At 37.5% G+C, this 25,263-nt stretch overlaps 1 pseudogene; it reads left to right on the plus strand.

Annotated features, from left to right (window-relative positions):
- The window catches only part of LOC124973210 (kelch-like protein 5), a 46,261-nt pseudogene that overhangs the window by 19,063 nt on the left and 1,935 nt on the right, over positions 1-25,263 (plus strand).

Genomic DNA, 25,263 nt, shown 5'->3' on the forward strand with positions numbered 1-25,263 from the left:
AGAAAAATTAAAAGCATTCCCTCTAAAAACTGGAAAAAGACAAGGATGACCTTTCACCACTTTTATTCAACATTGTCCTTGAAACACTAGCCAGAGCAATTACACAGAAAAAAATTAAAGGAATATATACATATATATATATGTAAAAAATAATTCAAAGCATGACTTTTTGAGAATGATATAATTCTATATTGGGAAGATTCAAAAAATTCTACCAATATCTTATAGAACAATTTAATGAATTCAGCAAAGAAGCAGAATAAAAAATAAATATTCAGAAATCAAATGCATCTCTAAACATCAGTAATAAATCCACTGAAAAAGAAATAAAGAACACTACCCCATTCACAATACCTAAAAGAAAAAAACAAAAAAAAAAAAAAAAAAAACTATACATTGGGAAAAAATCTTTACTACCTGATCCTCAGATAGGGTGTTAATTTCCAGGATAAACAATAATTGTAAAAACTTAATGCCAGAAAGAAACCAAATCAGTAAATGGACAAAGGAATTGAAGAGACACTTTATAGAAGATAAAATACAAATAGGAAATAAATATAAAAAATTTTCAACATCTCTAGCAATCAGAATAATGCAAATTAATATTGCACTGAGATTTCACATCACTTCTAATAGCAATTTTCAAGAATAAAAGTAACAATAAAATTTGTGCCATGTGGGGAAAAAGGTTCACTCATACATTTCTGGTGGGACTGCAAATTGGTGCAACTGCCCTGAAAATAAGTATGGATATCCTAAAAAACTAAAAATGAATCCACCATTTGACTCTGTTATCCCACTCCTTGGTATACACCCAAAGGTTTCATATATAATATAATTTATGTGTGTATGTATGTATATAATATCACAGTGAAGTGCTTCATCAGTTAAAACCACAAAGTGGGGTCCTAATTAAAGTAGGATATATCCCATGCTTGTACAATTATATCAAAGTGGATTTTACTACCATAGCCAAAAAAATAATAATAATTGAATGAATAAGTAAATATGATAAAATAATAAATGGCATGTATCAATAAATTCAAGAGAGACCAAGAGAATAGATAAAAGCCAATAAGGGAAGAAGGAGAAAATTTAATCGAGGAAAACCAGGGATTGAATTGGAAAAAGTTATATTCAGTTCATCTATCATTATGTCAAAATAAATCTTATTTTTATTTGTATTTGTAATTCTAATGTACTAATAAAAATTTTAAAAGTAACCAGGATTCATCTGTAAGTGGGAACTTATCTTGATAAACATAAAATTCAAGTTGAATATGGAGGTGCAATAAAAGACTGGAGGAAATTAGAGAATGGAAAGAATGTGAGAGCTCAGTATTTTATATTTAAAGGAATCTGGGGTTCTACAAAGAAGAACTTAATGAGAAAAGGTCCATGATTTTTATTGAATTTTTCAATAGAACATGACTGGAAATAGAGGAAAGAGGGCAGTTAAAACCCTTTTTCCAATAAAATTAGAAGACTGCATCAATGGGGTGAATACTTTAGTAAATTGTCTGCCAATACTGCATTCGTTTCAGAAAAAAAATGATGTTTTGCTGTGAAAATAAAGAAATGAGTATCACAAATATGAATGCATTGTGGAAGGTTTATTTGAAGAAAGATTTTTTGATACTGACTTAAAATCATGAAAAACAATAATAAAAATCAGTGTCAATAATTTGATAGTTTTCTCCCTTTGGATACATACATCAAATTTTGCCAAAAAGTAAGATTACTATGCAGTGAATTTAAATATTGTATGAGATACATTTCCATTAATGTTACAAGAATTATTTTGCAAACACATGAAGTTTTGAATTTCCTTTGGCATTCAGATGATATTAGTCATTGATATATGTAAGGGAAGTGTCCTCCTTCACCTCTGAAGATTTATACATTCTCTTTCTTCTTCAGTGCTCAGGCCCAAGTTTACTCATTTATAAAAGGCAAAGCCTTTCTTCACAGGATCCCACAGTTGGTTCAGACTGACAAAGACAGATATAGAAATTCAGCTTTAACACTCATGCTTCTGCATTTTTTTTTCTTCTATCATCTTCCTTTTGCACTCAAAGATTAAAGTTCAAGCATGGGTTATGGTAAATTACGGTGATCTTACATTGAACATCTATATTAATACACTAGAAACTACATTATAGGGTTAGTAAGAGAGAACAATTTCACACATTTATATCAGACTATGGGGCTAAGGTGAGACATCTGTAGAAATTATGTTACTTCTCACATACTAATGAGCATCAGTATCCAGGCAGGCAATCACAGCCTTCTGAAACCCAGAGCTGACCACCTTTATCCAATGGGTCCATGTGAGGAAACACACAGTGGAGTGTATTAGGAGCCAGGACAGCACTGAAGCACAGTGCTGCCTGTGTCTTTGACCTGCTCTACACAAGATGTAAAAGGGGATAGGAGCTGAAGCAAGAAGAAAGAGTACTGCTACAGTATTGCTAATTGCTGTTGGTTATAGAGAAGCCATGCCTATCGCTGATGTGTAAAACATTCTACTAAAACTCTATAATAAAAAAAACTTACTAAAAACTTTGAAAGAAAAAAATACTTCATCTGCCTGAAACTTTGGATCTTTGTGTTTGTATGAAATTTATGCTCATGAAATGAAAATTTTTGCTGAAAGAAATTTCCCTGAAAGAGGAAAAGCAAACTAACCATTTGTTTTCTGGGACACAGCAAGGTGGTTTGGTTTCAGGATGATCTTGTGCTGCATATTTTGAGATACATGTTCCACGAGAAAAGGGTGTAGCAAATTGGAAGTCATAGCACAGTCCTTTCATCACTGTGTGAAGAGTGCAGTGCCTTGAAGATGGCTCATTTCCCTTACCTGGGGATGTCCATGCCCTAAAAAGAGAAAAAAAAAAAAAACTATACATAGACATCAGGCTGCAAATTGCCGTGACCATTTTTGTTACAAGATAAAATGAACTGCAGTTTTCCCCAGGGACTTTTGCTGTAAAGAATATTTTGATGCCTGAATTACCCCCAGTTTTACAGTTGGAGACAATTGCATAAAGCATATTTTTGTGGGGAGTTGGGAAAGTGGAGAAGATAAAGAAATATTTAAGAATCTGGTTTTTTTTTGGAATTATTTTGCACATGAATTTGCATTATAGTTGACTCTAGTTTTTCATCTGATACATTTAAAGGTTTTCTAACTTTACACAATGCCAAAAATATTCTTTTAACTTTTTGAAATCCTTGTTGTCTGCTGGACTCAATGTATGATTTAAAGAATTTACCCTACCTATAAAGAGGAATTGTAAAGAGAAAATACATGGAACTTAGCAGCTAATATCATTTACACATTTACACATTATTATCATTACACATAGGGAGAAGCACTATATATATATGCTGCATCACTCTTACTATTAGATAATATGAAAAATATATCTATGGCTTTACTAATTATGTAAAAAGAGTGACTCAAGAGCACTGGGACTGGTATGTGTCGGGGTTCCCGGGACCCCCAGCCTTGAGCACAGTCAAGATGGCGCCTGGCGCTGAGCCAAAAGCGACCAGCTATACAGTAAACAACCAGCAAATTCCAATGATTGGCTAGTTAACGATGTGATTAGAGCATGCCCCCCTCGTGTACCTATTCTATGCCTGCAGCTGTCCACGCGTTTACCTCGTGTGCTCTCCCCTGATTGGTTGAAGTGTATATAAGCTTGGTGGGTGGAGGAGAAGGGGGTCGAAGAAGCTGGGAGTAAGAAGAGGCTGAGAGAAGAAGAAGCTGAGAGTAGGAGTAGAAGCAAGGAAGAAGAGTGCGAGCAGGCGTGAGCAGAGCGGGAGAAGCGGAGCAGCCGAAGCAGGCGTGAGCCGAGCGGGAGGAGTGGAGCGACCGGAGCAGGCGAGAGTTAAGCAGAGGGAAAGAGAGCGAGAGAAAGAAAAGAGAGAAAGGGATTAGAAAAGAGGGAAGGAAAGGAAGACTGTGCACAATAAACTTCCAAAGCTTCAGACGTTTGTCGTGTCTCTCTCTGCGGCCAGAGGGAACGCGATAACTGGTGCCGAAACCCGGGAAGATGAAAATCTTATAAAGAAGACAAGGTAAGATATCTTAAAAATTTTTTAATAAGTTAAACCGGTTATAAAAAAGTTAAAGGGTATCAGGATATGCCATCAGCGGTCCTGGGGATACGCAGAATGCGGTCCAGTTAAAGGGTATCAGGATACGCCATCAGCGGTCCTGGGGGCACGCGGGATGCGGCCCGGTTAAAATAAAAATAAGGACACACCGAAGGTGGTCCGGTATCGGGATACGCCAGCAGCGGTCCTGACGCGTGGAACGCAGTCTAATTAAAAGTGAAAGTAGAAACACGCTTGAAGCGGTCCAATTAGGGTATAGGTAGCACGTGAAAAGCCGCTATAAAAATTTTAATGCACACTTGATAGATAGTTTTCCTTTCAGTAATCTCGTTGCTCCTGGCAGCTAGGCCACTGTTTGTTATTGTAACTGCCATAACTGAAGCTATTCAAATTAGTAACAATGGGGTCTGAAACGTCTAAATTCAGAATGCAGCAACCCCTCAGGGAGCTATTAAAAAACCATGGGATGCCATTAAAGGAAAAAACAGCTAAAGTATTTCTCGATACTGTGGAAAGGGTTTCCCCTTGGTTTTTGGATGAGGGCCTTTTGAATACCCTACAGTGGGAACAGCTGGGGGAGGACCTTCGTATAGCGGATAGGCAAAACCCTTTGCCAGTAGGCACTATGGCTATTTGGTCTCTTATTAAATCCTGTCTGCAAGATAAGAACAAAAAACCTTCACTCACCGAGCCTTTAGCTGAGGGAAGACAGGTTTTGGAAGAAATAAAAGAGGAACGCTCATATCTTTCTCAAAATTCAGAAAAAGAAACTAATTCAGATGAGGATCTATCAGAACGGGAACTATCAGGAGAGGAACTAGAAAAAAGAGTACAAAGATTAAGACTAGATGAAAAGCCCCCTCTAGTGCCCGTGTTGCCTAGTGCACCTCCCATAAATAGGGAACCCCCTCATGAAGCGTCCGGTTTCGGATTACGCTCAGAATGGAGTCATCTTGGATCTGTAGCGTATCCTGTTTTTGAGGATGCTCAAAATCAAAGATTCCACCAACCCTTAGACTTCAAAATAGTGAAACAGTTAAAAGAAGCAGTTAGCACATATGGTCCTCAGTCAGCTTTTACTATAGCCTTAGTAGATACCTTGACATCATTAAACTTAGTGCCCCAGGACTGGACTAATCTTGCTAGGGCCGCTCTGTCTGGGGGACAGTACCTTATGTGGAAAACATCATGGCAAGAAATATCTACAGATACCGCCCACCGAAATGCAGCAGCGGGGAATCCCCAAGTCGATAGGGACATGCTTATGGGCGTAGGACCTTATGAAACCCTTCAGGCACAGCTTAATTATCATCCAGCAATCTATGCGCAAATTGCCGTGGCTGCAACCAAGGCCTGGAAAACATTACAAGGAGCAGGAGATTTGCAGGGCCAGTTGTCAAAGGTAACTCAAGGGAGTAGTGAGCCCTACGTGGACTTCGTCGATAGGCTAATTCAGACAGCATCATGCATCTTCGGAGATGCAGAGCAAGCCATGCCCCTAGTAAAACAATTGGCTTACGAACAAGCCAACAAATGGTGTAGGGAGGCCATAAGACCATGGAGAAACAAAGACTTGTCCACCTACTTAAAAGTGTGTAGAGATGTAAATGATACTTCGGCGCAGAGCAGTGCCTTTGTAGCAGCCATAGACAGACAAACCACCTTGTTGTCTGCCACACTTGCACAAGCCCAGGGGAGGTTCCCTTCAAGAACTAATAAAGAGTCTTTAGGATCATGTTTTGTGTGCGGACAGAAGGGACATCTAAAAGCCACTTGTCCAAACAAAAGGCTACCCTTTGCCCAAGGTGGGAACATCTATACAAAGAATAACTTGGGAACCGGACCTGGGCTATGTCCAAGATGCAGAAGAGGAAGTCATTGGAGTAGTGCCTGTCAGTCTATTAGAGATAGGGAGGATAATTTCCTAGGGTTGAATCCTAAACTTCAAAAAAATGGGAGACAGGGCCCTCCCCGGGGCCCACAACAAATATACGGGGTAATTCAACAAGTTCCCCGACGGTGGTATCCTCCCACAGAGAAGGGGAGCGCAGAGCCACCTCAGGAAGTGCCGGATTGGACATCTGTGCCACCTCCAGACTCATACTAACCCCAGATATGGGGGTGCAGATGATTGATACTGATTGGCATGAAAAAATCCCACAGAACAGTGTAGGACTATTACTAGGTAGAGGTTCCTCAACACTAAAAGGACTTATAGTACACCCAGGTGTTATTGATCCTGATTTCACTGGACAAATAAAAGCCTTGGTCTCTTCACCAAAAGGAATTACGGTCATCTCTCCAGGGGATCGCATTGCACAAATACTTTTATTACCCAGTCGACATTCTTTGTGGCCCAGTAAAAATACAAATAAAAGACAAGGAGGTTTTGGATCAACAGGAACCACTTTAATAAACCTTACTATGGATATGGGACAGAGGCCCCTCCTAAAATTAAAAGTGGGAAATATGGAATTTACAGGTTTATTAGATACGGGAGCAGACAAAAGTATTATTAGTGCAATGGTCTGGCCAAAGCACTGGCCATTGATCACAGCAGCTCAGAGCTTGAGAGGCTTAGGAGTAGCAGAAAGCCCCAATCAAAGTGCTTCCTCATTATCGTGGAAAGATACAGAGGGACACACAGGAATATTTCAGCCATATGTCTGTAATGTTCCTATTAGTCTATGGGGACGAGACGTCCTGCAGCAAATGGATATGAAACTCACCACTGATCAGAGTTACCAAGGGACTCCTGTAAGAAATATGTTACAAAATATGAACTATGATGATAAAAAAGGATTAGGAAGACATAGTCAAGGATCTACCCAACCACTGCCTTTACTTCCACCAAAAAATGATTCTCATGGATTGGGTTTTTCCTAGGGGCCACTGATAAACCATCAATCCCTATAATATGGAAAGATGATAAGCCTCGCTGGATTCCACAGTGGCCCCTAACAAAAGAGAAGCTAGAGGCAGCTCATAAGTTAGTACAAGAGCAGGTACAAGCAGGTCATTTACAACATTCTACTTCTCCTTGGAATACTCCAATATTCTTAACAAAGAAAAAATCAGGAAAATGGAGGTTATTACATGATTTAAGAGCCATAAACGAACAAATGTACCCTGTGGGACCCATCCAATGTGGATTCCCTCTTGTCACTGCACTACCAAAAAATTGGCCTACTATTATTCTGGATTTAAAAGATTGCTTTTTCTCTATACCCTTACACAAAAATGATTGTTGGAGATTTGCCTTTACTTTGCCCTCTCTTAATCACACTCAGCCTGATCAGAGATTCGAATGGACCATGTTGCCTCAAGGTATGGCTAACAGTCCTACTATATGTCAAATATACGTAGATAAAGCATTAACAACTACTAGACAAAAGTTTAAGAGATTGTTGATTTATCATTATATGGATGACATACTTATTTGCCATCCAGAAAAAGAAGTTTTGTTAGAAGCATTACAATTTATAACTCAAGCATTAGAAAAAAGAGGACTAACGATAGCCCCTGAAAAATTACAATTAGAGGAGATCCAAGAATATCTGGGTAAAAGGCTCACTGCTACTACAGTCAGACCATCAAGGTTGACCATCAGGACAGATCAATTGAATACCTTGAACGATTTTCAGAAACTCTTAGGTGACATTAACTGGATCAGATCCTATTTAAAATTATCCACAGGGGAATTAAAACCTTTATTTGATATATTAAAAGGTAATCCTGACTTGAATTCCCCTAGGAAACTTACTCCCGAAGCACGGATATCCTTACAGCTAGTAGAGAATAGACTTCAGCAGTGTTACGTTGATCGTTGTGATCCTACTCAACCATTAAGTTTAATCATAATCTCAGAGAAACATACCCCTTTTGGCATAGTTTGGCAAGGAGGACCTCTGCAAAGTATAAATCTCCCTAGCTCTCCAGCAAAAACATTACAATCATATCCCCAAGCTATTGCTTAGGTAATATTCAAGGGAATAGAATCTTGCATTACTGTTTTTGGAATCCATCCGTCCATTATTATAACTCCTTATTCCACTCAGCAAATTAAATGGCTAATTAATAATGATGATGATTGGTCAGTATTATATTGTTCCACCTCAGCTCAGTTCGATAACAATTATCCCCAACATCCTTGGATTCAATTCTGTAAAAATACTCCCATAGTTTTTCCAAAAGTGACTAGTGTCCAGCCTCTTAAAGACTGTGTAACCATTTTTACTGACGGCTCCAAAAATGGAGTAGGTGCAGTACTTATCAGTAAACAACTTCACACCATAATAGTTCCACCCAACTCCGCACAGGTTACTGAACTTGCAGCTGTAATATTAGCCTTTAAATTAGCAGATAATCAGCCATTCAATCTTCTATCTGATAGCTTATATATCGTCAACGCTTTACAGGTTCTTGAAACGGTACCCCATATTTCTTCCATGTCCATGGTAGCTTCATATTTTACCACGCTACAAAACCTTATTCTACAGCGTAAACATTCATTCTATGTAGGACATATTAGAGCTCATTCTAATTTACCAGGACCTTTGGCCAATGCTAATGACTTGGTAGATATGGCCACCAAATCAATTTTTGTTTTTTCCATAGAGGAACAAGCAAAACTCTTTCATGAAAAATTCCATGTAAATTCCACTACTTTGAGCAGAAAATTTCCTATATCTAAATGTATGGCTCGACAAATAGTAAAAAATTGTCAACATTGTGCTCCTTTAATCCCAGTACAATCCTTTGGAGTTAACCCCAGGGGACTGCTGCCTGGTCATATTTGGCAGATGGATGTAACCCATATTTCTGAATTTGGTACTGTTAAGTATGTACATGTGTCAGTAGACACTGCTTCAGGGGTCATTATGGCTTCCGCTCATTCTGGAGAAAAGGTAAAAGATGTCATTCAACACTGCCTACAAGCATTTGCTGGCTGGGACATACCTAAAGTTATTAAAACAGATAATGGTCCTGTTTATACTTCCAAAAGCTTCCGGTTGTTTTTACAAACATTTAACATCCAATCAGTCACTGGCATCCCCTATAATCCTCAGGGACAGGGCATTGTGGAAAGAGCACTTTAAAAAATTGTCTAAATAAACAAAAAGGGGGAATAGGAGCCTCCTACAAGTCTCCTAAAGATAAACTTAATTTAGTTCTTTTCATTCTAAATTTCTTAACTCTGGATAGGGACGGCCACTCTGCAGCTGATTGACATTATAATCCCCATGATGCTCCTCAAGTATGGGCAAAATGGAAAGATATTCTGACAGGTTGTTGGAAAGGACCGGATCCAGTCCTTCGTTGGGTCCGAGTGTCTGTTTGTATTTTCCCACAGGATCAACAGACTCCAGTCTGGATTCCAGAAAGGCTAATCAGAGTTTTACAGCATGCAAGTGATGCTGCTCCTCCTCACGATGGCGAGCCTGAGCCTTCCTCCAATAACAAAAACTCAGATGGAAAGGCAAACCCGGAACCTATGGGCCATTGTTAGCCTGACCATATTTTTTACTTCTAACTAACACATTTTTTATCCTTCCTTTTCTTGTTCTTCACCAATTCCTCTACAAGCCTGTCAATTCTACTGATGATTTTTCAGGTCGTGCTGCTTTTGGTGACAAGGATATCTCTAGCCTTTCTTTGCTTTAACAGGAGAAATTTCTGCACTTTGCCGTTGGAATCATACTACAAATCAGACCTAGAGTAGAGCAACTCGTTCTGCTGACCCTAGCTGTAATATTGCTCTTCCTCCCACGTCAGCTTGTGCATTTCCTCCCTTTTATGTTTCTACCAACTAACATTTCTAATAACACTTAGCTGTTCACTAACCGTGTGCTATCTCTCACAATGCTGGAATGGTTCTTTTGCCACCCGTGCAATTTGATGCACATTTCTATCTTCCTACCAGTCCTAGTTTCTGTTGCAGATATAGAATTGCCAGTGCTATTATCAAGAAACAGGAGAGGCTTTGACGTTGCAACAGCCGTGATCATTGCCATCACAGTCCTTGCAGTAGCAGCATTGACACAACCATAACAACGATCATTTGGCCGAAAATACAGCTGCAGCCTTACAGACCATAGAGACTCTATCAGAGAGTGGACTTACTATAAGAACAAGTGGATACCTTGCAAGAACTTTTGGGACTGGGATGCGTTTATTCCCTGAGAGCTGTTTGTGTTACCCGTATTGTAACTCTACTGGGATGTATAATGTTTCTGTATTTAATATGGCTATATGGTTTTTCTTCTGTTTGTGGATTTATCAAACAGCGGGCAGGCTTAGGAGCTATGGTGGTACTCCTCTGCCTTGGCCTCCTTCTCTTCATTCGTTTTGGCATGCATCTACGAGCTAGCCAATAGAGAGATCAAATTACCTTTCATCAGGCCATGACTGCCCTAAAGGCCGACAGCCCCCCATTAGTATGGCTCTTGATGCTGGACCGGTAGTCAAAGACGGGTAATGAAGGAGGTGGCTGTGTACCAACCTAAGACAGGAGCTGCAGCATGCTCTGCAGGCTCTGATGATGGGTAAGGACATATGCTGACCACTCAGCCTAAGACAGACACGGTCCCGAGCCTTAGTTTAATAATAAAGAAGGGGGATATGTCGGGGTTCCCAGGACCCCCAGCCTTGAGCACGGTCAAGATGGCGCCTGGCGCTGAGCCAAAAGCGGCCAGCTATACAGTAAACAACCAGCGAATTCCAATGATTGGCTAGTTAACGATGTGATTAGAGCATGCCCCCCTCGTGTACCTATTCTATGCCTGCAGCTGTCCACGTGTTTACCTCGTGTGCTCTCCCCTGATTGGTTGAAGTGTATATAAGCTTGGTGGGTGGAGGAGAAGGGGGTCGAAGAAGCTGGGAGTAAGAAGAGGCTGAGAGAAGAAGAAGCTGAGAGTAGGAGTAGAAGCGAGGAAGAAGAGTGCGAGCAGGCGTGAGCAGAGCGGGAGAAGCGGAGCAGCCGAAGCAGGCGTGAGCCAAGCGGGAGAAGCTGAGCAGCCGAAGCAGGCGTGAGCCGAGCGGGAGGAGCGGAGCGACCGGAGCAGGTGAGAGTTAAGCAGAGGGAAAGAGAGCGAGAGAAAGAAAAGAGAGAAAGGGATTAGAAAAGAGGGAAGGAAAAGAAGACTGTGCACAATAAACTTCCAAAGCTTCAGACGTTTGTCGTGTCTCTCTCTGCGGCCAGAGGGAACACGATAGGTATGCTTGATTTATGTCTCCCTCTCTGAAGTTTATGTCCACAGGCAATAATCAGAAGGAAGAATGAAGAGGAATGAAAACACAGAAATAGGTACAAAAATTAATTTACAGACTGGAAATGTTAAGCCCTAGAGATCTTCCCATGGTGTGACTTTTGTTCTCTTATTCTTCAAGCAATTGCATCCTGTGTATTTTAATCCTGGCAATTTTTAGGTATACAGATTCAATTATCTTCTATTTATCTTCCAGACTTAAACCTGAATGTCACTTCATGAACGCTTACTCTTCCATTCCACATGGTGCAGGCACGTAATACAAATTGTTCTAAATATTTTCACATTACAGTACTTTTTAGGGTTGAAAAAATTAGCATTTAGAACAGGAGTACACAAAATTTATTTATCAAGGTAGCTAAGACATGTTCCAGGGTATTCAATAAGAGCTTGTAATGAAGTTTGAAATTTCTGTAAGTAGTTACTATCTACTTACTTTTACATATATACTTCATATTAATGTTTTATTGGTAAATTTATTTTTTTTATTTTGATGACTTACTTCATAGTCACTTATTCATTTTTTAAAAAACATGATCAAAAGAAAATCATGAAATTCCATCAATATTGCGCTATGCTCTATGTATGATAACTTTCTATATTCTAAGACTTAGCATTAGAATATATTGCAATACTTTATAGAAATATTTGGCTTTAAATTACACAGATCACTATAAACATTCTGGATTATTCAAGAGTGACACTGCCAGCAAAGAGATAATAATATGGGATTATGCATATGACACAATGCCCAGAAGATAGTAAGCATTTTAAATTACTAACACACTGTATTCATTATTTAGTCATCATTTCAAGAGCTCTAATAGTCACTAACTTTAGGTGAAATGTTTCTGTTCAATACACTGAATAAAATTATCTATCAAGAATTTTGCTATGTAAATATAAGATTTATCTCATTCTTATATGAACACAGCATTATATTTATGTTTCATTCCCCATTACTGCCTCACTTCATCCCATGCTCTGTTCCTCTCTACACCTTTACTCTATTGATCTCCCTAATATTTTCATGAAGGTCACCACCATCTTTTCTTTCCTTTCCAACATCAACATATGAAAGAACATTTAACCTCTATCTTGAGCCAGGTTTATTTAACTTAGCATGGTGTTCTCCAACTCCACTCATTTACAAACTAAAAAGGAAATTCCATGCTTCTTTATGACTGTACAGAACTCCATTGTGCACTGTGTCATAAACTTGAGAAGACTGTCCTGTGTGTGTACTATGAAGACACGTCTAGAAAGAAAATGTGTGTGTCCTGACTAGTCTATCCATATATTAACTTCCATTACACTTCAATAACTGGAAGTACTTTTGGGACATGGAAAGTGTTTATTAGGAAGATTTGTGCCTGCATGAGATATACTGGTAAATTCTGTTTCTCTTGACTTAGTAACTGAGGCCAAGGGACATGAGAAATATTGCACACGAAGTGAATTATATTCTTAACTCCTTATTTACAGGTGTTGTGGGGGTGAACATTCAAGTAATAAATATCATTTCCACCTCCAATTTTTAAATGCAAATCCTGTACATCTGGATAGAGGCTGAAGTAGGTCTGGCTTATCTGACTCCAAATTTCTTAGGGTTTATTTTAAACAATTACTTTATATCACTCTTTGGTTTGAGGCAGTCATGCTGGTTAGTGTTCTCAAAGGAAAAAAAATGTTTTGAAACAACTAATGACATTTTTCTGTTTCACATCCTTTTCATCTATTTTACCAAATAGGATAGAACATATCATATTTAGCAAACTCAAAGTTATAACTCAAATTTAAGTATAATTTTACACTACACTGATCTAAAACATTGTGTTCCAGAATACCATGATTTGCAGTGTCAAAATAAATATTCCATTTCTCAAGTTATGAAAATGAAAAACATCATTACCTTTTCTGTAAATTGAGCTTCCATTTCTGAACTGAAGGATGTATTAGGACAAAATGTGCTTGGTGCAGCACACATGGAAAAATTATAAGATGCAAATTTATTGATGGAGGAATGTTTTGTGTTTTTTTTAAGAACTCCAAAGAGATGTCTTCAACAATGACATTGGTTCTTGGCAGTTTTTCTAATAGCTTCAGAAAATAAATGTGTGCTCCTTAAACAAGAAAGTTCATTACAGATTTGCAAATACAGGCAACCCTCACTGTACATAGAAAACCATGAAAAAAAGGGTTAAACCAAGAATACAGATCACATAGGCTAGAATTTCAGTCCACATGCTACCTTGCAGATTGAGGACTCAGAAACAGGTAAAAATCAACATAGAAAATTATTATTTTTCATTAATTTTCTCCATCACTCAAGGAAAATCTAAAAATAAAAAAAAATACAGAAAATATAATTTGTCTGAAATTCTTCCCTGAAACAAATACAACGTATTTATCATAGATAAATTCTGCAGCATTTCACAATACTCTAAACCAGGTCTCATAAGAATCTTTGTGATAAAATTAAAGTGCATCTTTATTTTCCAATAGAAAGACAGGAATACTGTTGTAAGGAAAAATGCAGCTCAGCTCGGAACTCATGGCATTTCCAGCCCTTATGGTGAAACTGCCACTCCGTATGCCCAGTCTCATTTGCGGCTCAACAATAGCTCCCAGACAAATGCACGACAGACACAGGGCCTAATGAGAGACTTTATTATGCAGATGACTAGCATGTCCACTCCAGGGTGAAAAGAAAGGAAAAGAGAAAGATGGCGTGGATGCTTCTCCCATATATTGGAATCTCCCGGGCTGGAAGGAACGAATAACAGAGGAGAATACTTGCAATCTGGCTGGTGAACCAATAGCTAGCTAGCATATTAGGATGTAATGTGGGAAGCAAGAAATGGCTGTAGTGTAGGCCAGAAATTCCTGTAACATAAGAGGTTTGTGGAGCACAGATTGACAAATGGTTGGGAGGCGGGTTTTTGGCTTTGTGTTACAACTGTCACTTGGAGAACCCAACCTTAGCAGTTGAGACTTCCAGATCTGTTCTGGGAACATGTGCTGTGAACCCTGTAAGGTATAAAGCTGCCCACCTCTCCTGTTACAGGAACTTCCCGCCTTCCAACCACTTGTCAACCTGCATTCCACCCGCCTCTTCCGTTACAGAAATTTCTGGCCTTCCCACCACCTGTAAATCTATGCTCTGCCTGCCTCTTACATTACAGGAAATTCTGGCTTACGCTGCCTTCATCTTCCTGCCTCCCAGGTTACGTCCTAACATGCTACTGGTTCCTCTGAGCCCGTGAGATTCCTATATCTGGGAGAAGCCACATGCCATCTTTCTCTTTTGCCCTTTCTCTTCTCCCTGAGAAGACCGCATAAATAAAGTCCCTTGTGTGAAATCTCATATCTGTGGAGTATTTTTCTGGGAGCTATTGGCGAGCCACAACTGCCCCTAACATCTGGTGAAACATTTTTGCATTTTTTTATTTTTCTTAACACTCCCCACCACATTCTCAGGTCAGTTTCATTCCAGATGTGTTTCATTGGTACTTATTTCACGTATATGACACACTGGTGGTTTTATATTATCCACTGTTCCCACTTTATAATTGATAAACAATTGTAAAATAAGCATTCATCAAAAGCAATTTTAATAGGATCCAGAAATTATCAAATATACAGATATGTGTAAAGTGTGTATTTGTGCATGTACAGATATCCATGACTATTGATTTTACTCTTTCAGAAGTGTCATGCTTGCAAGAATAAGGTATTCTGATGCTTCTTTAACAAAGAGCAGAGGCCTTCCTTCAATACAGTGGAGTCACAGTGAGCATAGGTGACATGGTTAAGTCACAAAAAACTGAAAAATATCAAAAGATTATTGGGTGAACTCAGTGGGAAAATCTGGGAAAACAACCTTATTTAGGTGAATCAGACTAGGTTTGTAAGAAATCCCATGAAAACCACACCGGACATGGGAAATCACATAAGGGAATTTATTAAGCAAACAGTGTCTCCCTGTAGGGTAAGAGAGAAAATGAGAGAAAAAGAGAAAGGAAAAGAAAAGGGTGCATGCTAGAGAGAGTGGAAAGCCAGGAGGACAGAGAAAAGTGTGTAGGACAGACAGAAGAAGAATGGAAAGAGATGGCGGGGAAGCTACAGTAAAACAGTTGGATTCTGCCGGGCTAACGGGACAAATATCAGAGAAGGATACTTGCAAGCGAACTGATGAACCAATAGCTAGCTAGGATGTTCACAGATTGACAAATGGTTGGGAGGTGGGCAAAATGACTGTGCCTGATGGGTGGGGGAGCAGCTTTATACATTAGAGGGTTGAGCCAAGGGACACAGATGCCCGGCTTCTAGAAACTGCCAGGAAGCATGTGGTGTTGCATGGGAGTGGTTCCCTGTCTCCTTCTGGTATATTTCCCCTTAAGAGAATGGCACCCCTAACTCCACCCTATCCTGTCTATCACAGAATAATCTCCTCCCAGTCCTTGCCCCCTCTACCTGTATATTACAAATAAATGAGAGTTGGATGAGTTGTTGTAAGAGCCAAGAGCTGGTAAGGTCAGACCCATCAGGACCCTACTCATTTAAAAAGAGTATTGGCTCTTGTGTATTTATTGAGTAGATAAGTTTTCTGGATTTTTGAGTGATGTACAGCCAACATCCTCCTCCAGGAGTTCATCCTTTTCTTATTCACATGAGACATGGCAGAGAGGACCCCACATTTAAAACCTGAACTGGGGCTATTCAAAAGGAATTTAGAAGAAAGAAAAAAGGTAAGGTGTTGACCCCTTTCCATGGGAAGTTCACACATGTGAATAAGTTTAGTAGTAAGAAAGGAAATGAAAATTAATTGCGTGGTGTTAAGACTGGAGAAATTGCTTTCTACAGAGTTAGAAATAAAAATAGATATATTCAGCTATATTCAATATTTAGTCAAAGTGAAAACTCAGTGGAAAGAATGCAACTCCTACAGTCCTTGAAATGTAAATGGAGACCTGGTTGCTTAAATAATGCAGTCTTGATCAGGCAGGTCTGCCTGTATCTCTCTGACTCTCTCTGTATGCATCTCTCTGTATGAGAACCAAGACTTAACTTGGCTGAGATAAGTATAAAAATTTAGAATCCTGAGAAGCAAAGATTCAGGGAAAAATCTCTAACTTAAGAAGGAGAAATTACTCTGCGAGTTTCCTAGTTTAAATATGTGTGTTCCTGCCATGGCTTCCAGCCCTCCAGAAACAGCATGGTTTCTGCTCCCTGCAGGAAAGATGGAAGCCTACAGAACATGGCTGCTCCCTACTCAGGCAGAGCTCTTCAGGGCCAAGTCTCTTAAAGAGAGGAAAAATAGCATGGGTATTGGAAGCACAATGACAGGCTATGGAAATTTAATTTGGATTGTAAAAGAAAGTTACTTTTATTTGGACTGAGATGTTGATTTATGGACTTTGGGGAATTAATCACTGGTCTTAGAAAGGTTATTAATAACTTAAATCTAAAATTCAGAAATATTCATCCTCCAAAACATCTTTGTGTTCTGGGGAATTGTTAGTTGATAAAAAAGAAAAATTTCAGAAAGTAGCCCCATGCATGTTTCTGTGAACACCTGTTAGAGGGAGCAAAGTTTCTATTCAGAGGACTGGAAGGTATTCAGATGTAGAGGATGATGAGTTAGCATGGGACCTTTCTAATTTACATTTGAAAAGTCCTGCTCCAGTATGTCATCTTGCTCTTAGGGAAGTTAAATTGGATGGAGTTCAGACTACCTTGGACATTCTTACTGGGACAATTTGCTGATTTGGGACAACAATTGACTTATGATTTACAAACTTATGCTCAAATAAGTGAATATGAACAAAGAACATAGAGAGAAACACCTGCCCAGAGAGAAAAATCTCTAGACCCCTGAAAAATTCAGCAAGGGTCAGAAAAAAAAATTTCAAATTTTGTAACAACTAATCTAGACAGTGTTGCCCCAAGAATTTGGAGATAGTCCTCATCTGTAGAAAAATCTCTAGCTAAGGATTTAACAAAATTCATAGATAAAACATTTGTAATTGTTCTCCAATTTGAAGATGACATTTTTTATGTGCTACCACACAGGACATATATCAAGGCCATTACAGAAGCTTCTAGGGATAACTGGACACTACTGCAGGCCTTGGATTCCTGGTCATAGGAAATTAGCTAAGCCTCTTTACAGACTCCTTAAAAAACTACACTAAGGAGCAACTGCCCTGATGTGAGAACCAATATATATTGAAGGTTTTTAGAATATCAAAAAGGGGCTTTACTTCAAGACCCTGTTCTAAGCTTACCTAAGAAAGAAGATGTAAGGAATCTGGCCACCCAACCACCTGTCAATCTGCATTACGCCCGCCTCTCCCATTACAGGAATTTCCGACTTACATTGCCGTAATCTTCCTGCCTCCCACATTACGTTCTAATATGTCATTGGTCCATCAGTCAGTCTGTAATAATTCTCCTCCGTGATTGATCCCTCCCAGCCTTTGAAATTCTAATATCTGAGGAGAAAACCCTGCACCATCTTCTTCTTTTCCTTCTTCCCTTTTCCCTGAGCAGATGTGAATCATCCGCATAAAATAAAAGTTCCTTGTGTGAGACTTGTGTTTGAGGAGCGTTTTTCTGGAAGTTATTGATGAAACAAAACTGCCCCTAACAGAAGATATAACCTGTTTGTCACTGAGAGAATAAAACCCTAAACATTCACTCAAAAGTACTGGATAGACAGGCACAGACAAATCAGGCCAATAGTCAATGGCATATCTCAATAAGGAGATTAGCATAGTAACTTCATCAAAAGTAATAGAAAATAAGGTCTCATCATTTTTTTTGTCATCCAAACCTGTCCTAATAATAAACAGTTAAAATGCCCTTCTCATCAAAATTTTGCTGGAACCAATAATCTTTCTTTTAGTTCCATACTGGTCTGAATGAAGGCTTAAATTGAAATGCAAATGGGGAAACCCTCAGGCTCACTAGGAGACAACTCAGGTCCAAGAAAACATTTTCAAAAAGGGAAACAAAAGATTTTCAAAACTTCATAAAAGATCTTCTGATTGTGCTTTTGGCGAATTAATCTTTTGTTTTTTGGAATGATTTTAAAGGTGAATAACAATTATCAGGACAAAAGTCAGCGACCCGAATTATTTTGAATTTTTCTTTTTATATCTTAAATTCTTACACAAATTAAATCAATGTTTAATGCATGTTCACTGCTATGAATTTCACTTACAATTAATTATAAAAATTTCCTTTTTGACTGATCTACAAATGTGTACACACTATGACTATATTTACATGATTTCAAAATTTACTTAGTTTGAGCATGCTCACATTTTAAAATTAAAATAAAAATGGATTTATAATAACCTTAATTCATGTGAATTAATGAAATTTAATTCATATCGGGTAAATATCTAAAAATAAAAATAAAAGGCTTCTTTATATTTATTTTCTTACATTTCCAGGTAAAAAACCTTTTAATTCACATTTTTCCAGGTGGTCAAATAAATAATAAATTGTTATATTCTATAATATTTAAGATATATATTCCTTGTTTCTAATGTTTTATTTAAACAGGAAAGAAATTACTAATATTATTATTTACATTTTTTGATATTGAAGCCAGAATTGGGGACTGTTAGTTAGATGTAAAGGGGAGCAGTTTTGGTTCCTCGATAACTCCCAGAAAAGACGCTGTCACGAGCACGTCGTAACACTTGCGGCCTGTACTGGATCGGGAACCGGGTAGGAATAAGATAACACTCACATAGCCGGTCGTTGGTCCTCAGATGAGGTTTTATTGATGCTCGGTTCACAGCAAACGGCAATCAGTCAACGGAGTAACAGCATGCAGCAACCAGGGGCCTCGAGCTGGGGAGCACTATCTTGTCACTTGTCAACAGGACATAGTGACAGACTCTGTCGGTGGAGTAGTGCCCGCTCGCTCCTGATCAGTCTGCAGTTTATATAGTCACATCAAAACAAGTTCACACATTACCTCATTTGTTTTTCAAGTCCTGAATTCTGCAAATTCATCTAGTAAATATTTTTACCAGTTTTACCATTAAAACTAATGTAAATTTGGTGTAAACAAACTGCCAAATGTTTTTCTCAGTGACTGCATAGTCACTATGTGCGTCACTGCTCGTCACTTTACTTATCTTAACACTACACACACATTTTGTTTTGATCTATCACAGCAAACAACATGTTTTTTATAAGTTTCACAAAATGGGGTCAGAAAGCAAAATGGGAGTTGTTTGGTTCACTTCAGCAATGTTCCATACAGACGCTTCGCAGATACAGGTCTCACATGAGGAAGTTTTATTCAAGCGGACAAAAACGTGTCCACTCGGGGGAAAGGGGAAAGGGAAAGAGCGAGCAGAAGATGGCGCACAGTTCTTTGTATTGGAATTTCGCGGGCTGGGAGGAACCAATCATGGAGGAGAATTATTACAGACTGACTGATGGACCAATGACATATTGGAACGTAATGTGGGAGGCAGGAAGGTTACAGCGACGTAAGCCGGAAATTCCTGTAATGGGAAAGGCGGGCTTAATGGCAGATTGACAGGTGGGTTGGGAGGGAAAAAGGTGGCTTTATACCTAACAGGGACAGGCAGTTAGTGTAGAAATAGGAAATCGGATCAGATCAAGAAAATGGAGGCCATAAAGTCATCTGTCTCTGGAAGTTGGAGACTGTCATGGGAGAATGGAATGTCACAGACCTGCAGAACCCATTGATAACCAAATTTACCTGCCCTTGTCAGAGACTACAGGCAGGAAGGTGCTGATTAATGCCCCCTGGACCCTTGCCTGTCTGAATCACTTTGACCCTACCCCTGCCCCATCTGCTTTTCTCTTTTTACATCTCACCTGCAAAACCAGGCCTAATCCTGTAGGCAGGAAGGGAAGAGATAAGGAAAAAAGAATGGGAGAATAAAACCCATAGAAAGGACAAGATTTGCTCATCCCATGGATTCTGCCTTTGGGTCCCCTTCTTCCACCCAGGAGAAGTCTGCTTTTACTTTTCTTTAATATAGCTGCATTTCCACTCTACATTTGCCAACACCTGAGAAAGCAGGACTTGTCACCGGTAAAGAGTGGTATCAATATCTTGACTTTTGCAATTAAGAATAAATAAATTTAATTTGAGGAGAATAAATTAATTATCTATGCTTTTATTACAGGAGATACTTAATCGATTTACAAGGATGGGATGCTAAAAGATCATTGATTAGAACATCATCTACTAATGATACTGCCATTTATCGGTGAGGAGTTCTGCTCCTTCTAATGTTGAAGGTTGAACACTAGAGAAGCACGCCAAGGCAAGCATATTAAGCAGGTTTTATTTAAAGATAATAATACAGACTTCTCCCGTCAGGAAGAAGGGGGCCATGGCTGATGTTCTAAAGTCCCAAGAAGTGAGCGCACCCTCCATCTTTTATAGGTTAGGGTCTCCTTTGTTCTCCAGTTCTCTCTCCCTTATCTTTCCTTCCTGCCTACTGACTAGGCCTGGTTTTGCATTAAGTGAGAAGCCATGGGCAGGGGGAGGGCCAAGGTGATTCAGGCAGATATGGGCCCAGGGGGCATTAATTAGCAGCTCCGTGCTTGCAGTCCTTGATAAAGGCAGGCAGATTTGGTAATCAATGGGCTCTGGAGCTCCTTGATATTCCATTCTTCCAGGGTCAGTCTCCAACTTCCAGAGGCAGATGGCTTCATGGTTTCATTTCCTCAAATTGACCTGATTTCCTATTTCTACACTAACTACCTGTCTTTAATTCTGGCTTCATTAAGTGTAAAAAATCAGACATTCCTAACTAAAATATATATGAACATTAGACATATTTGTAATTTGGTTAACAAAAGGTCTAAAATTCCTTTATTCTTTCTTTTCTCATTGAGAACTAAATACTAGCACTTAAAGTATCAGGTATAATATGTAAGTGCCTAAAACTTTTTTTTAACCTGATAAAAATAGAAGACTATAGCATGTTGAATAAATTAAAACAACATTTGTGCAAAATAATTTTTGAGATATTTACATGTAATTAAATTGGCTATATAAAATTGGCTATATATATTTAAATTGACTACATAAAATTAAATTGGCTATATAATTAACATAATCAGTATAAATAAAAGAATAAAAGAAAAAAGTTTTTATTCTTTTAATTCTACTGTTTCTATTATAAAGGATGGTTACAAATATAGACAAGATCTTTTCACAAACCCCTATTCATTGGACCTTCTTACTGAAGGAGAGAAGAAAAAGAAAATACTTAAAACATTAATTTCTCATCCTAATAAAATAATTTCTTATGCTTGTTGAATTTCTACTATTTTAAAAAAAGTTAATTTCACATATATTATGGTTTATAGAATTTGGTTTAACAATAACTTATTTTAAAATACAACCTTCCTTTCCAAATTTTAAATTTCTCTTTAAAAGCCAAATTTGATTAATATGAAAACATCAATGACTATATTTAATTAACCATGGTAATTAGTACTGACTTATTATGTTAATTATATTCTTGTTTTCCAGATAAAGAAGTTTTAAAATATTAGATTTACAGTGATATGTTATTAAGCTAATGTTCCCCAAACTAAAATCTTCTCAAAATGGTCTCTTACAAACTTATATAATAATAGCAATTTAATTAAAAATGAATTATATCATTTAATATTTTAAAATTAAATAAATATAAGTTTACAGTTTTGTATTATTCTCTACATTAAAAAGTAAACTTAACTATATTTTCAGAGCGCATTCAGAAGATACTGGCTTATTTAAAGTCTAACAATATGGGAAGTATTTTGACACCTTCCCCCAAAAGGGGATGGAAGCTCTTGGCATGTCTGTTTCATGTTTCAGATGTGATATTAGATTATGCTACTTAATTTATATTAATCCAAAGATTAATATAAAATAAAATAATATTCTTATAAAGAGGCTAAAGATGGCTTCAGGATCATGGTATCTTCCCTATATCTTGTCAAGATACCCACTTAGAAAAAATTAAGTACACATAAAAAAATGTTTTGGAGGTTCCAGCAATTATTATTAACATTTATTAAATTTTCTAAACTGCTTTCTATAAATAAGCTCAGAGATATACATATTTTGCACATACACAATTATATTGTTCATTTTAAAGCTTATAACTTTGTATTAGATTACACACAATTAGTATGCTTTTACAGCAATACTTTTAATTCCAGGTTTTTTTCATGTATTTCATTTATCCAAAACTCTATGTTGGACATCTGGATTATTTTTACTACTTTAAAATAAGGTTATTTAACATATTCATACAACAATATCTTTATACATAAAGATTATCTTTCCATAGAACCCTTAAAATATAATTGCTGGATCAATGATATAATTTTTTTAAGATTTTTAAATGATGTATTAAAATGCTATCCTGAAGTTCACTTAGAAAAATAAGACCATTACCTATAAAACAAATAGGTCACGAGACTAATTTTCAATGTCTCTACTGACTGCATTTTCAAGACTTTTAGCTCAGTCCACTATTACAGACAATTCAAATCCTATTTTTAGTGGAAACTGGGCCTTCCCTTTTGGTAATGCCCTTTTCAACTTAACAATATTGACTTTAACAATATGTAACTTTATTAATCTTTCTGGTCAAATAGAAATGTTTATTAAGTCACTACTCTTTTTTTCTTTTTTGGGGGGTGTGCTGAAAATTGAACCCAGGGCCTTGTGCATGAGAGACAGGCACTCTACCAACTGATCTATATTCCCAACCCACGTCACTTCTTATAGTTTAATTATGTGTGCAATACAAGGCCATTGTCTACACTTTAAAGTTAGTAATACTCCAGTTTAGAGTAATTTTTTCTACAATTTAATTTAAGAAAAATAAAATATAAAGGAGGAAACAAATCACTATGTAAACCTATTTAATTTCAAAAAACATTTTCTAAAAATTATATTAGGAGTTTCACTGCTGCTCAGTGATACATGGAGTAATAGAATGCACCAGATTTTATAAGAAGATTTTAAATCTCCAACCACAATATCTATATGTTAGCTTTATTGAGCTCTCAGGTAAGTGAAATTTGTGGGAAATATGTTGGGCCCATTTCTCAGATCCACCTTTAATATATCCAACAATGTGGACTGGAGAATCAATCCCAATATTTACTGATGATATTCAAATGATGGAAGGTTTTGTAGAAACTCACACTATGCCCATGATATACTCTGTTTATGTAGATGTAGCCTATAAGAAAAAGACAGCATAAGGAGTACCTACGCCAACCAATTATACTGGTCCTTGGAACTTTGGATTATTTTCAAACAATTATTAGAATGGGACTTTCTCATATAAAGTCAGTCATTTCTATGAAATACCCACCAATATCTTACTCCCTTAATTGTTCTTCAATAGAATCTGCTGTCTCTGCTAAATGGATAAAATAAACAAATGTCTTGACAATGCTACATATTTCAAAGGTGATGGATGTTTTTGGATTGACCTCCAAAAATTGATGAAAGACAGTTATATGGAAACATCTTTAGAAGATTCAAAGTCAGAAAGCCTTACTTGGCAACATTGCCACCAAATGTGTCACTTTTAATTCTAAAAAGAATTTGCAAACAACCATATTTAATCTAAATTTTAGTGCTATGAAAGATCTAAGAAACTAGGCAAATAATTGAACTCTTTAAAACTATTTTCAGTATACAAAATAAGATTAAATGTACAAATATTCTGATTTTTGAAACTCCATATAATTTGGACTATTCTCTATTATTTGGATATTACTTTGCACTGCTGTTAACCATTTAATAAACACCAAATTGGAATTCAACAAACTGATTGATATTACACTAGAAAGATGAATAATTCACATTTATATTCTAAGAGTTATTTCTTTTATAAATATTTGGTTCATATATAATTTAATGTATTCTTTTAGGTTCCTATCTGTTCCCACATTCATTATATCTAGGGGCATGATTTTTTCTGTTAAGATACTATGACCTCTGAAAGTTAAGTATTAATAAAATGATTAAGATTAAATTAAATGCTTTAGCAGCTACTATTACAAATATCAGTAATGAGTCTTTTGCTCTCAAATTTAAACAAAGGCTTAAATGCCATAATGACTGTAAGCTTGTATGTTGTTACAACTAAATATCATACTTCCCAATTGGACTAAGAGATAATTAAATATCATCTAATGGACATTTGATATAACAGGAATAATAGCCTGGATTTTGTAAAATCACATCACTACATTAAGGTTATTCAAAAGAATTGATCTCATGGACTCTGCATTTCTGGTTGATCAGATATTTACTAAATTGAATGGTTTAATATTAAAATGATATGTTTGCTATTGATTCTTTTTTTATCATGACAACAGGTTGCCATACTCTCAGAACCAAGAGCCAGGACCTCAGAACAGTTCTCAGAACCAAGAGCCAGGACCTCAAAGCAACTCTCAGAATCAAGATCTGGAGCCTCAACATAACTGCCCATCATTTGAATTTTAAAATATTAAAAAGGGAGAGATGTGAGAAGTCATCATTATTTAGCAGAATCAGGCTAGGTTGAGCCATGGTACACAGATGCCTGGCTTCTAGGAACTGTCAGGAAGCATGCGGTGCTGCATGGGGTAGTTCTGTCTCCTTCTGGAATATTCTCCCTTAAGAGAATGGCTCCCCCAACTCCACCCTTTCTGTTCATTACAGAAGCTCCTTCCAGTCCTTGTCCCCTTTACCTGTATATTATAAGTAAAGGAGAGTTGGGTGAGTTGTTGTAAGAGCCAAGAGCTGGTATGGTCAGACCCATCATGACACCTCTAATTTAAAAAGAGTATTGAC

Source organism: Sciurus carolinensis, assembly GCF_902686445.1.
Source record: "Sciurus carolinensis chromosome 14 unlocalized genomic scaffold, mSciCar1.2 scaffold_101_arrow_ctg1, whole genome shotgun sequence".
Taxonomy (NCBI): Eukaryota; Metazoa; Chordata; class Mammalia; order Rodentia; family Sciuridae; genus Sciurus; species Sciurus carolinensis.